This window comes from Salmo salar, chromosome ssa09, assembly GCF_905237065.1.
Source record: "Salmo salar chromosome ssa09, Ssal_v3.1, whole genome shotgun sequence".
NCBI classification, from domain to species: Eukaryota; Metazoa; Chordata; class Actinopteri; order Salmoniformes; family Salmonidae; genus Salmo; species Salmo salar.
In genome coordinates this window covers 117,977,802-117,988,713 of record NC_059450.1, presented here as the reverse complement: position 1 = coordinate 117,988,713, position 10,912 = coordinate 117,977,802, and positions in this window count along the sequence as shown.

Below are 10,912 nucleotides of genomic sequence, written 5' to 3'. Positions count from 1 at the left end.
AAGTTATTTCCTTTGAGTTCTCAAAGAAAATAGACAAGTGGTGCCAAGTATTGCAAGACAATGTATTTCCAGATTCATATGTTCAAATTCAGACCCCTTCACTTTTTCCACATTTTGTTAGCCTTATTCTAACATGCATTTAAAAACAAATCTACACATTACACCATAATAATAAAGCGAAAATAGGTTCAGAAATGTTTGCAATACCTTATTTACATAAGGATTCAGACGCTTTGCTAGGAGACTCGAAATTGAGCTCAGATGCATCCTGTTTCCATTGATCATCCTTGATGTTTTTATAAACTTGATTGGAGTGCACCTGAGAAATTCAATTGATTGGACATGATTTGGAAAGGCATGACCTGTCTAATATAAGGTCCCACAGTTGACAGTGCATGTCAGAGCAAAAATCAAGCCGAGGTCGAAGGAATTGTCCGTAGAGCTCCGAGACAGGATTGTGATGAGGCACAGATCTGGGGAAGGGTACCAAAAAAATTATGCAGCATTGTAGGTCCCCCAAGAACACAGTGGCCTTGATCATTCTTAAATGGAAGTTTAGAACCACCAAGACTCTTCTAGAGCTGGCCTCCCTGCTAAACTGAGCAATTAGGGGAGAAGGGCCTTGGTCTGGGAGGTGACCAATAACCAGATGGTCACTCTGACTGCACTCCAGAGTTCCTCTGTGGAGATGGGAGAACCTTCTAGAAGGACAACCATCTATGCAGCACTCCACCTATCAAGCCTTTATGGTAGAGTGGCCAGACGGAAGCCACTCCTCAGTAAAAGGCACTACAGCCCGCTCAGAGTTTGCCAAAAGACACCTAAAGGACTCTCAGACCATGAGAAACAAGACACTCTAGTCTGATGAAACCAAGATTGAACTCTTTGGCCTCAATGCCAAGCATCACATCTGGAGGAAACCAGGCACCGCTCATCACCTGGCCAAAACCATCCCTACCGTGAAGCATGGTGGTGGCAGCATCATGTTGTGGGGATGTTTTTCAGTGGCGTGAACTGGGAGACTAGTCAAGATCGAGGTAAAGATGAACGGTGCAAAGTACAGCGAGATCCTTGAAGACCTGCTCCAGAGCGCACAGGACCTCCGACTGGGGTGTAGGTTCACCTTCCAACGGGACAACAACCCTAAGCTCACAGCCAAGACAACGTAGGAGGTGCTTGTAACGTCATAACCAAGATTTGATGCTGTAATCGCTGCCAAAGGTCCTTCAACAAAGTACTGAGTAAAGGGTCTGAATCCTTATGTAAATGTGATTTATTTTTTTATTTGTAAAACATTTGCAAAAAATTCTAAACCTGTTTTTGCTTTGTCATTATGGGGTACCGTGTGTAGTTTGAGGGGGGAAAAAAACAATTTAATTTCAGAATAAGGCTGTAACGTAACAAAATGTGGAAAAAGTCAAGGGGTCTGAATACTTTCCCGAAGGCACTGTATGTAGTATGCCATGGGGACACTTTGGCAAGGATACATTCTGGACAGTATACATTGAGTGTACAAAACATTAAGAACATCTTCCTAATATCCTACTTTCGGTTTTTGTTCAAAGTTGAAAATACTTTTTTCTGGTCGTTTCAATGACTTGAAAACAAAGTAATTTCAATGTAGTTTCATACAAATGGACACAGTATCAAATTGGTCTATGAACAATTGTATTAATAATCATACATCAATTCAGTAATTGCACAGTATTGATTAAGAACATTCAAGTGCTAATTGTTTTTATTCCACTACTGAAGAAGCATGATTCAAATCACCTGCTCATATTTCAAATATCCAGTGTGAGAAAAGATACATGTATTATTCTATGCCTCGCCATTAAGTGAATTATTGCCAATACATATTAACATAGGGGTTTTCATTTAGATATTTCTTATTTACATTTCATGTAACCAACAATTTATTTGTACAATTATGTTGTTTACAAACAATGGAGTAAAACAAGCTTATATTTTGGGGTGGACATTGCATCCTGTTCTTAATCAACATATTTGAAAACCAATGAACCGACCCATCAACCAACTCTTGCAAAACCAATGAACAAATATGTGAAAAAGCAACATCTTAGTATGAAAAACAGTATAAATTCAGTATGTATCATCCACCTTGTCAAAATTGTGCATGGTATGTACACTAAGTGTACAAAACGTTGCGGACACCATGACAGACTGACAGGTAAATCCAGGTGAACGCTATGATCCCTTATTGATGTTAAATCCTTGAGACATGGATTGTGTATGTGTGCCATTCAGAGGGTGAATGGCCAAGGCAAAAGATTAAAATTCCTTTGAACGGGGTATGGTAGTAGGTGCCAGGCACACCGGTTTGTGTCAAGAACTGCAATGCTGCTGGATTTTTCACGCTCACAGGGTTCGTACAGACAGTGGCAAGTCAAATTCAAGGACTTTCAAGCACTAATATTTATTTTCAAGGATCATCAATTTGTAATAGTTCCTATTATGCAAATGTTTAGTCACCACCAGATTGCAGTATATCAACCACATGAAAAAAAATACATACTATTCATCACTACCTTACAAGTTCTACTCAATAATACGTTTCACTACTTATTTAGTACAAAAGAGTGGTAAGTCAGTACTGATGATGTTGACTGATTTTCTCATATGAATTAACTCAGTATAATCTTTGAAATTGTTGCATTTATATTTTTGTTCAGTGTACATGATAATAATATTTAAATTGTCTTTATAATTCAACATTTGGGTCCCAGAAGCTGTCCCAACACAACGACATGAAAGTGAATTCGGACAGTGTAAAATGCCCTTCCTTTAGTTGACTCTAAAATGTTGCATTCTATACCCATTTGAAGAGATACAAGTTATTAATGTGTTTAATAATATTAAGGACTCTCTCAGGTGACCCTATTTAAAATTTAGGGGACCCCAAGTTTGGGTACAACTGTAATACTGTCCTCTCTCCCTGTTTGCTTCAATGCTTCCTCTTTGGATCTTCCTTTGCCTCCATAGCAGCCTGACTTATCGCTGTCTGTCTCACTACTCTCTGTAAATAAAATGTATTTTGTTATGAGAAATTATTGTAGCACATCTTTTGATTATAGCTATCTTAATTTCAGTCAACTGCTCCTGCTGAGGTCAGGCTCCGTTCGACGTTTGCATCCTTCTAGTCAGCTAGTTATAGCTAGCTACTTGGCTAATAGCCAGAGTCCTAGCACTACCGAGCTAGCTCGACATCTGACTGAAATGTCAGCGACTATTTACCAGTTGCACACTCATTCTCTGAGAGTCAGGGGTTTTATTTCGTTTTGGGGATGTCTGTTGACACCGCAGGAGTCGAGGGATGTTAAAAAAATCCCCGCTGTCAGCGGCGTCTGACACTTGCCACTGTCTGGGTTGAGTTAGTTCCTTTCACCTCTCCGCCTATGTCGTGGGCGGAATTTTCTCTTGGACAGAGTAGGCAATGAATGAGCTGCCTTCAAGGCAAATCCGGGGAGCAGACGAACATAACGAACATACATGAATCACTCATGATTCCACTCGTTCGCAGAGGTAGGCGCAATTAGAACTATGATCAAAAATCCTGAGCGTTGATCAATGCTGGTAACGTAATGTAACGACCCGGTATTGTGTTCTGTGTTTGTGTTATGGTTCTCATGGCTACTAGCAGGGGTTAAATATGTCAGGACAGAGGGAAAGGTTGGGGGGTATGATGGGTAATCCCGCGGGATTTGGAAATGCATAAATAGGGATTACTGTCTCATCTTCTCTTTCTTTTCTGTTCGGGGCCTTGATCTGTTCCTATGGGAGTGACCCTTAACTCGACAAGGTATAATTGTGTACGTTCGGCATTTAGCGGCGTGGGCTGTGGCCTGAACAATAGCCCAGTTTAGGAATAAACCTGTGTTCTGACCTGCACACCTAGAGTCCGTCTCTTTTCCCTTTATGACCCAGCCGGGTCATTACAGTAATAATAAGTGGGTAAACAATAATTAACTAAATCAAAAATGGTGAGTAAACGCTATTTCACAAGTAAAAATGTGCGTAAACGGCGTTTACCCTCCACTACATCCCTGGTTGTCTGGCAAAACCCATTCATTAACATCAATATCCTGCCAGGCAGGAATAAATCTACATTTGCCCGGCATTTTAGCTATCGATGTGATGTTTGGCGACGCTTAATCAATCAATTCTGTACCTGCCTGGCTGAGTGCCATTGTGGTGAAAGGATCGGAAAACACGTAAGGAAATAACATCATTGGTTCATACAAACACAGGACAGGGACATAGAGCCTAGTTATTACAACATTACTGTAGAGAGAAATAGAAATGGCATCTTTTTGTAGGCACTAACTCTACCATGGTTCGTTGGACAAGGCTATAGGGAAATGAATGGCGTTTTTGGAGGGTTTTTGGATAAACACCGAAAATAAGGTCTGTGGTCAACACAGGCTTAGGAGATCTTATGTGTTTCGCTCTATGAGATAATCTTCATCAGTTAATCTAACTTTTTGTGAATTTTGAAGCATTTATGTTTTTTAGGACTACAAGTTGGCGAGCTCTATACCATGCCTTCTTAACTGCCCGTGGGAAGATTCATTAAGTTGTAATGATTTGAATTAAATATACAACTTCAGTCTCACAGACAACATTATGTTAATAAATGTAGTGTATAACAAGAGTCTGGGTCAGCTCCTGATTTCTGGGCCACTGAAGCAGCCTGGGATGGTATAGTCTGCCCTTTGACCTTGAGGACGAGCCAATCTGTCATCAAGCGGCTCCGTTTCTTCATCAGAAAGTGGAGTCATCAGTCAGAGCAGCTCCTTGGTCTCCTCATCCTGAGGGAAAGAAACACTGAACACACACCCTTCCCTGTGTCCTACACATTAATCATAATAAGGCAGGCAACGCCTATTGTAGGGGTGCACTTCAATAGTCTACAGTGGCTTCCTCTATTTCCTTTCTTTCATTTGCACTGATCTGAACAGCAGATAGCTGAAAGCATTATGGTATTTGTTTTCACCCGTCCAGTTCATTCAGAGCAGTATGAGCAGAGAACAGAATATAAGCCACTTCAAACTATTGAGATGCACCCAAAAGGTGCCATACTGTAGTATACCTCGAATTTGAGCTTAGCTCTGTTGATGTCCATGTAGGAGCGGAGACACTCCCCAACCACCATGCCCCTCACATGCACTACCCTGCTATCCAGGTGGCTCTGTATCCCTCCCAGCATGAACTGCAGTAACTCTGACAGGGGAAAAGACATTAGAGTTGTGATCATTAGTCACAAAACAGAAGAAAACAGACTTCAACAAGGTGGGACTACATGGACACTTCCCATAACAAAATGTTTATCGTAATTTTCCTAGTAAAAATGAATATAACTCAAGCGGCGGACAGGTCAGAAAGTAGTATGAACATCTCTGATCGTGTGACAATACTGTGCCGTAGTATTAGGGGTGTTACCTGAGCGTAGCTACTGTAGCTCTGCATCACTCAGTCACACACAGCAGCAGAGCCCGGCTCACATAGAGCTGCTGCTCCAGAGGGGGTTGGCTCAGGCCTGGCACAGCAACCGCAGCACCTGGACACACACGCAGTCACACACACAATCAACATTGTCATGAAAATACACACATATCATCACAACACAAAAGACTCTGTTGTACACTCACCTGTATAAGTAGTGGCCTCTCCCTGTCCTGAGCCGGGTAGCCCAGAAGAATCCTCAAAACAAGAGTGAAGTTGAAGAGTTCAGCTATAGCAACAGCTTTTTAAGTGGACTTTCTGTCCTTCAACACCAGGTTCCCCATGATCCTGGACCTCTGTCAGGCTTAGAGGAAAAATAACACTTGCATTACGTAGTGTGTTGCACACATCTCAGGAGGGATTTTGTCCCACTCCTCTTTGCAGATCGTCTCCAAGTCTTTAAGGTTTCGAGGCTGACATTTGGCAACTCGAACCATCAGCTCCCTCCACAGATTTTCTATGGGATTAAGGTCTGGAGACTGGCTAGGCCACTCCAGGACCTTAATGTGCTTCTTCAAGAGCCACTCCTTTGTTGCCTTGGCCGTGTGTTTTGGGTCATTGTCATACTGGAATACCCATCCACGACCCATTTTCAATGCCCTGGCTGAGGGAAGGAGGTTCTCACCCAAGATTTGACGGTACATGGCCCCGTCCATCGTCCCTTTGATGCGGTGAAGTTGTCCTGTCCCCTTAGCAGAAAAACACCCCCAAAGCATAATGTTTCCACCTCCATGTTTGACGGTGGAGATGGTGTTCTTGAGGTCATAGGCAGCATTCCTCCTCCTCCAAACACAGCGAGTTGAGTTGATGTCAAAGAGCTCCATTTTGGTCTCATCTGACCACAACACTTTCACCAGTTGTCCTCTGAGTCATTCAGATGTTCATTGGCAGACTTCATATGGGCCTGTATATGTATTCTTGAGCAGGGGGACCTTGCGTGCGCTGCAGGATTTCAGTCCTTCACGGCGTAGTGTGTTACCAATTGTTTTCTTGGTGACTATGGTCCCAGCTGCCTTGAGATCATTGACAAGATCCTCCTGTGTAGTTCTGGGCTGATTCCTCACCGTTCTCATGATCATTGCAACTCCACGAGGTGAGATCTTGCATGGAGCCCCAGGCCGAGGGATATTGACAGTTCTTTTGTGTTTCTTCCATTTGCGAATAATCGCACCAAATGTTGTCACCTTCTCACCAAGCTGCTTGGCGATGGTCTTGTAGCCCATTCCAGCCTTGTGTAGGTCTACAATCTTGTCCCTGACATCCTTGGAGAGCTCTTTGGTCTTGGCCATGGTGGAGAGTTTGGAATCTGATTGATTGATTGCTTCTGTGGACAGGTGTCTTTTTTACAGGTAACAAGCTGCGGTTAGGAGCACTCCCTTTAAGAGTGTGCTCCTAATCTCAGCTCGTTACCTGTATAAAAGACACCTGGGAGCCAGAAATCTTTCTGATTGAGAGGGGGTCAAATACTTATTTCCCTCATTAAAATGCTTATCAATTTATAACATTTTTGATATGCGTTTTTCTGGATATTTTTGTTGTTATTCTGTCTCTCACTGTTCAAATAAACCTACCATTAAAATTATAGACTGAAAATTTCTTTGCCAGTGGGCAAACATACAAAATCAGCAGGGGATCAAATACTTTCCCCCCCCACTGTAACGGCTGATGAACGGAAAAGTGTTGTGGTTGACAATCATCACTGCAGGAGGAACACATGTTGAGTGCAGCCTTTCTTAACACGGTGTCCCTGAACACAAGACTTTCCCAGGGCATGGCCCACAAAAGTCAGGGAGCAGTCTTTTCCATCTGGTAAGAGCAGTATATTTTATTCAGTGTTTTTTTTTAAATCTGATTTTACTGCTGGCGTGCAGTCTGTTCTGGACTTGGAACTGTGAAGAGACCTCTGCTGGCATGTCTTGTGGGGTATGCATAGGTGTCCGAGCTGTGTGCTAGTAGTTTAAACAGCTTGGTGCATTTAACATGTCAACACTTCTTACAAAAATAAGTAGTGATGAAGTCAATCTCTGCTCTACTTTGAGCCATGAGAGATTGACATGCATATTATTAATGTACATTTAAGGGCCAGCCGTGCCACCCTGTTCTGGGCCAGTTGTAATTTTCTCAAGTCCTTCTTTGTGGCAGCTGACCATATGACTGGGCAGTAGTCCAGGTGCTACAAAACTAAGGCCTGTAGGACATGCCTTGTTGATATTGTCGTCAAGGAGGCAGAGCAGCACTTTATTAAAACTGGCAAGTGTAGAGAGTATAGGGATATTGTTATCCATGTCGGCACCAACGATGTTAGAATGTAACAGTCAGAGGTAACCAAGCGCAACATAGCTTCAGTGTGTAAATCAAATAGAACAATGTGTCGGCATCGAGTAATTATCTCTGGCCCCTGCCAGTTAGGGGGAGTGAAGAGCTCAAAAGCCGAGTCTCACAACTCAATTGCTGGTTGAAAACGGTTTTCTGCCCCTCCCAAAAGACAGAATTTGGAGATAATTGGCCCCCTTTCTGGGACTCACCCACAAACAGGACCAAGCCTGGCCTGCTGAGGAGTGACGGACTCCATCCTAGCTGGAGGGGTGCTCTCATCTTATCTACGAACATAGATAGGGCTCTAACTCCCTTAGCTCCACAATGAAATAGGGTGCAGGCCAGGCAGCAGGCTGTTAGCCAGCCTGCCAGCTTAGTGGAGTCTGACACTAGCACAGCCAGTGTAGTCAGCTCAGCTATCCCCATTGAGACCGTGTCTGTGCCTCGATCTAGACATGGCGGCGTTCGCCTTAGCAATCTCATTGGAATAAAGACCTCCATTCCTGCCATTATTGAAAGAGGTTGTGATCTCACATCTCAAAATAGTGTTACTTAATGTTAGATCCCTCACTTCCCAAGGCAGTCATAGTCAATTAACTAATCACTGACCATAATCTTGATGTGATTGGCCTGACTGAAACATGGCTCACGCCTGATGAATTTACTGTGTTAAATGAGGCCTCTCCTCCTGGTTACACTAATGACCATATCCCTGCGCATCCCACAAAGGCGGAGGTGTTGCTAACATTTCCGACAGCAAATTATATTTCTTAATTTTTTTAAATAAATGACTGCGTTTTTGTCTTTTTAGCTTCTAGTCATGAAATCTATGCTGCCAACTCAATCACTTTTATAGCTACTGTTTACAGGCCTCCTGGGCCATATACAGTGTTCTTCACCGAGTTCCTTGAATTCTTATCGGACCTTGTAGTCATGGCAGATAATATTGAAATGTTTTATGACTTAATATTCCCATAGAAAAGTCCACAGACCCACTCCAAAAGGCTTTCGGAGCCATCATTTGTCCAACATGTCTCCGGACCAACTCATTGCCACTGTCATACCCTTGATCTAGTTTTGTCCCGTGGAATAAATATTGTGGATTTAAATGTTTTTCCTCAATCCTAGACTATCAAACCACCATCTTATTACGTTTGCAATCGCAACAAATAATCTGCTAAAACCCCAACCAAGGATCATCAAAAGTCGTGCTATAAATTCTTGGACAACACAAAAACAGTTGTCACAAGAAATTTGGTCCCTGGTACACAGAAAATACCAGAGCCCTGGAGCAAGCTTCCAGAAAATTGGAACAGATACAGCGCTCCACCAAACTGGAAGTCTTCCGACTACCTTGGAAAGACAGTACCGTGCATTATCGAACAGCCCTCATTGCTGCTCGATCATCCTATTTTTCTGACCTAACAGAGGAGAATAAGAACAATCCAAAATACATTTTTGATACTGTTGCAAAGCTAACTAGAAAGCAGCATTTCTAAGTGAGGATGGCTTTCACTTCAGCAGTGATGAATTCATGAACTTCTTTGATGAAAAGATCATGATCATTAGAAAGCAAATTACGGACAAATCTTTGAATCTGCGTATTTCCCCAAAACTCAGTTGTCCTGAGTCTGCACAGAACTGCCAGAACCTAGGATCAATGGAGTCACTCAAGTTTTTAAATCCTGTATCTCTTGACATATTCATGAAAATAGTCATGCCTCTAAACTGTCAAGCTGCATACTGGACACTACTTCCTTTACTTGGCCATCCTACGTTGAACATAATAAATGGCTCCCTATCCACCGGATGTGTACTAAAAATCACTAAAAATGACAGTAGTAAAACCTCTTGAGAAAGCCAAACCTTGACGCAAAAAACGAAATTGGCCTATATCGAATCTCTCGTTCCTCTCAAATTTTAGAAAAAGCTTTTGTGCAGCAACGCACTGCCTTCCTGAAGAAAAATCACGTATATGAAACGCTTCAGTCTGATTTTAAACCCCATCATAGCACTGAGACTGTACTGAAGGTGGTAAATTATCTTTTAATGGTGTCAGACCAAGACTCTGCATCTGTCCTCGTGCTACTAGACCACATTATTTTGGAGAGATTGGAAACCCTAATTGGTCTACCCGGACAAGTTCTTGCCTGGTTTAGATCTTATCTGTCGGAAAGATATAATTTTGTCTCTGTGGATGATTTGTCCTCTGACAAATCATTTGTAAGTTTCGGCGTTCCTCAACGTTCCGTTTTAGGATCACTATTGTTTTCACTATATATTCTACCTCTTGGTGATGTCATTCAGAAACACAATGTCAACTTTCATTGCTATGCAAATGACACACAGCTGTACATTTCGATGAAACATGGTGAAGCCGCAAAATTGCCTACCCTGGAAGCCTGTGTTTCAGACATAAGGAAGTGGATGGCAGCAAATGGTTTTACTTTTAAACTCTGACAAAACAGAGATGCTAGTTCTACTCTAGTTCTCAAGAAACAAAGAGGTATGCTGTTGGATCTTACAATTAATCTTGATGGTTGTACAATCATCTCAAATAAAACTGTGAAGTACCTCGGCGTTACTCTGGACCCTGATCTCTCTTCTGACGAACATATCAAAAACATTTCAAGGACAGCTTTTTTTCCATCTTTGTAACATTGCAAAAATCTTAAACTTTTTGTCCTAAAATGATACAGAAAAACTATCCATGCTTTTGTCACTTCTAGATTAGATTACCGCAATGCTCTACTCTCCGGCTACCCGGATAAAGCACTAAATAAACTTCATTTAGTGCCAAACACTGCTGCTAGAATCTTGACTAGAAATTGATCATATTACTCCAGTGCTAGCCTCTCTACACCGGCTTCTTGTTAAGGCTAGGGTTGATTTTCAGGTTTCACTGCTAACCTACAAAGCATTACATGGGCTTGCTCCTAACTATCTCTCCGATTTGGTCCTGCTGGACATACCTACACATATGCTACTGTCACAAGATGCAAGCCTCCTTATTGTCCCTCGGTCTCGACCTTTAAGCCTTTACTGAAGACTCATCTCTTCAGTAAGGTCCTAT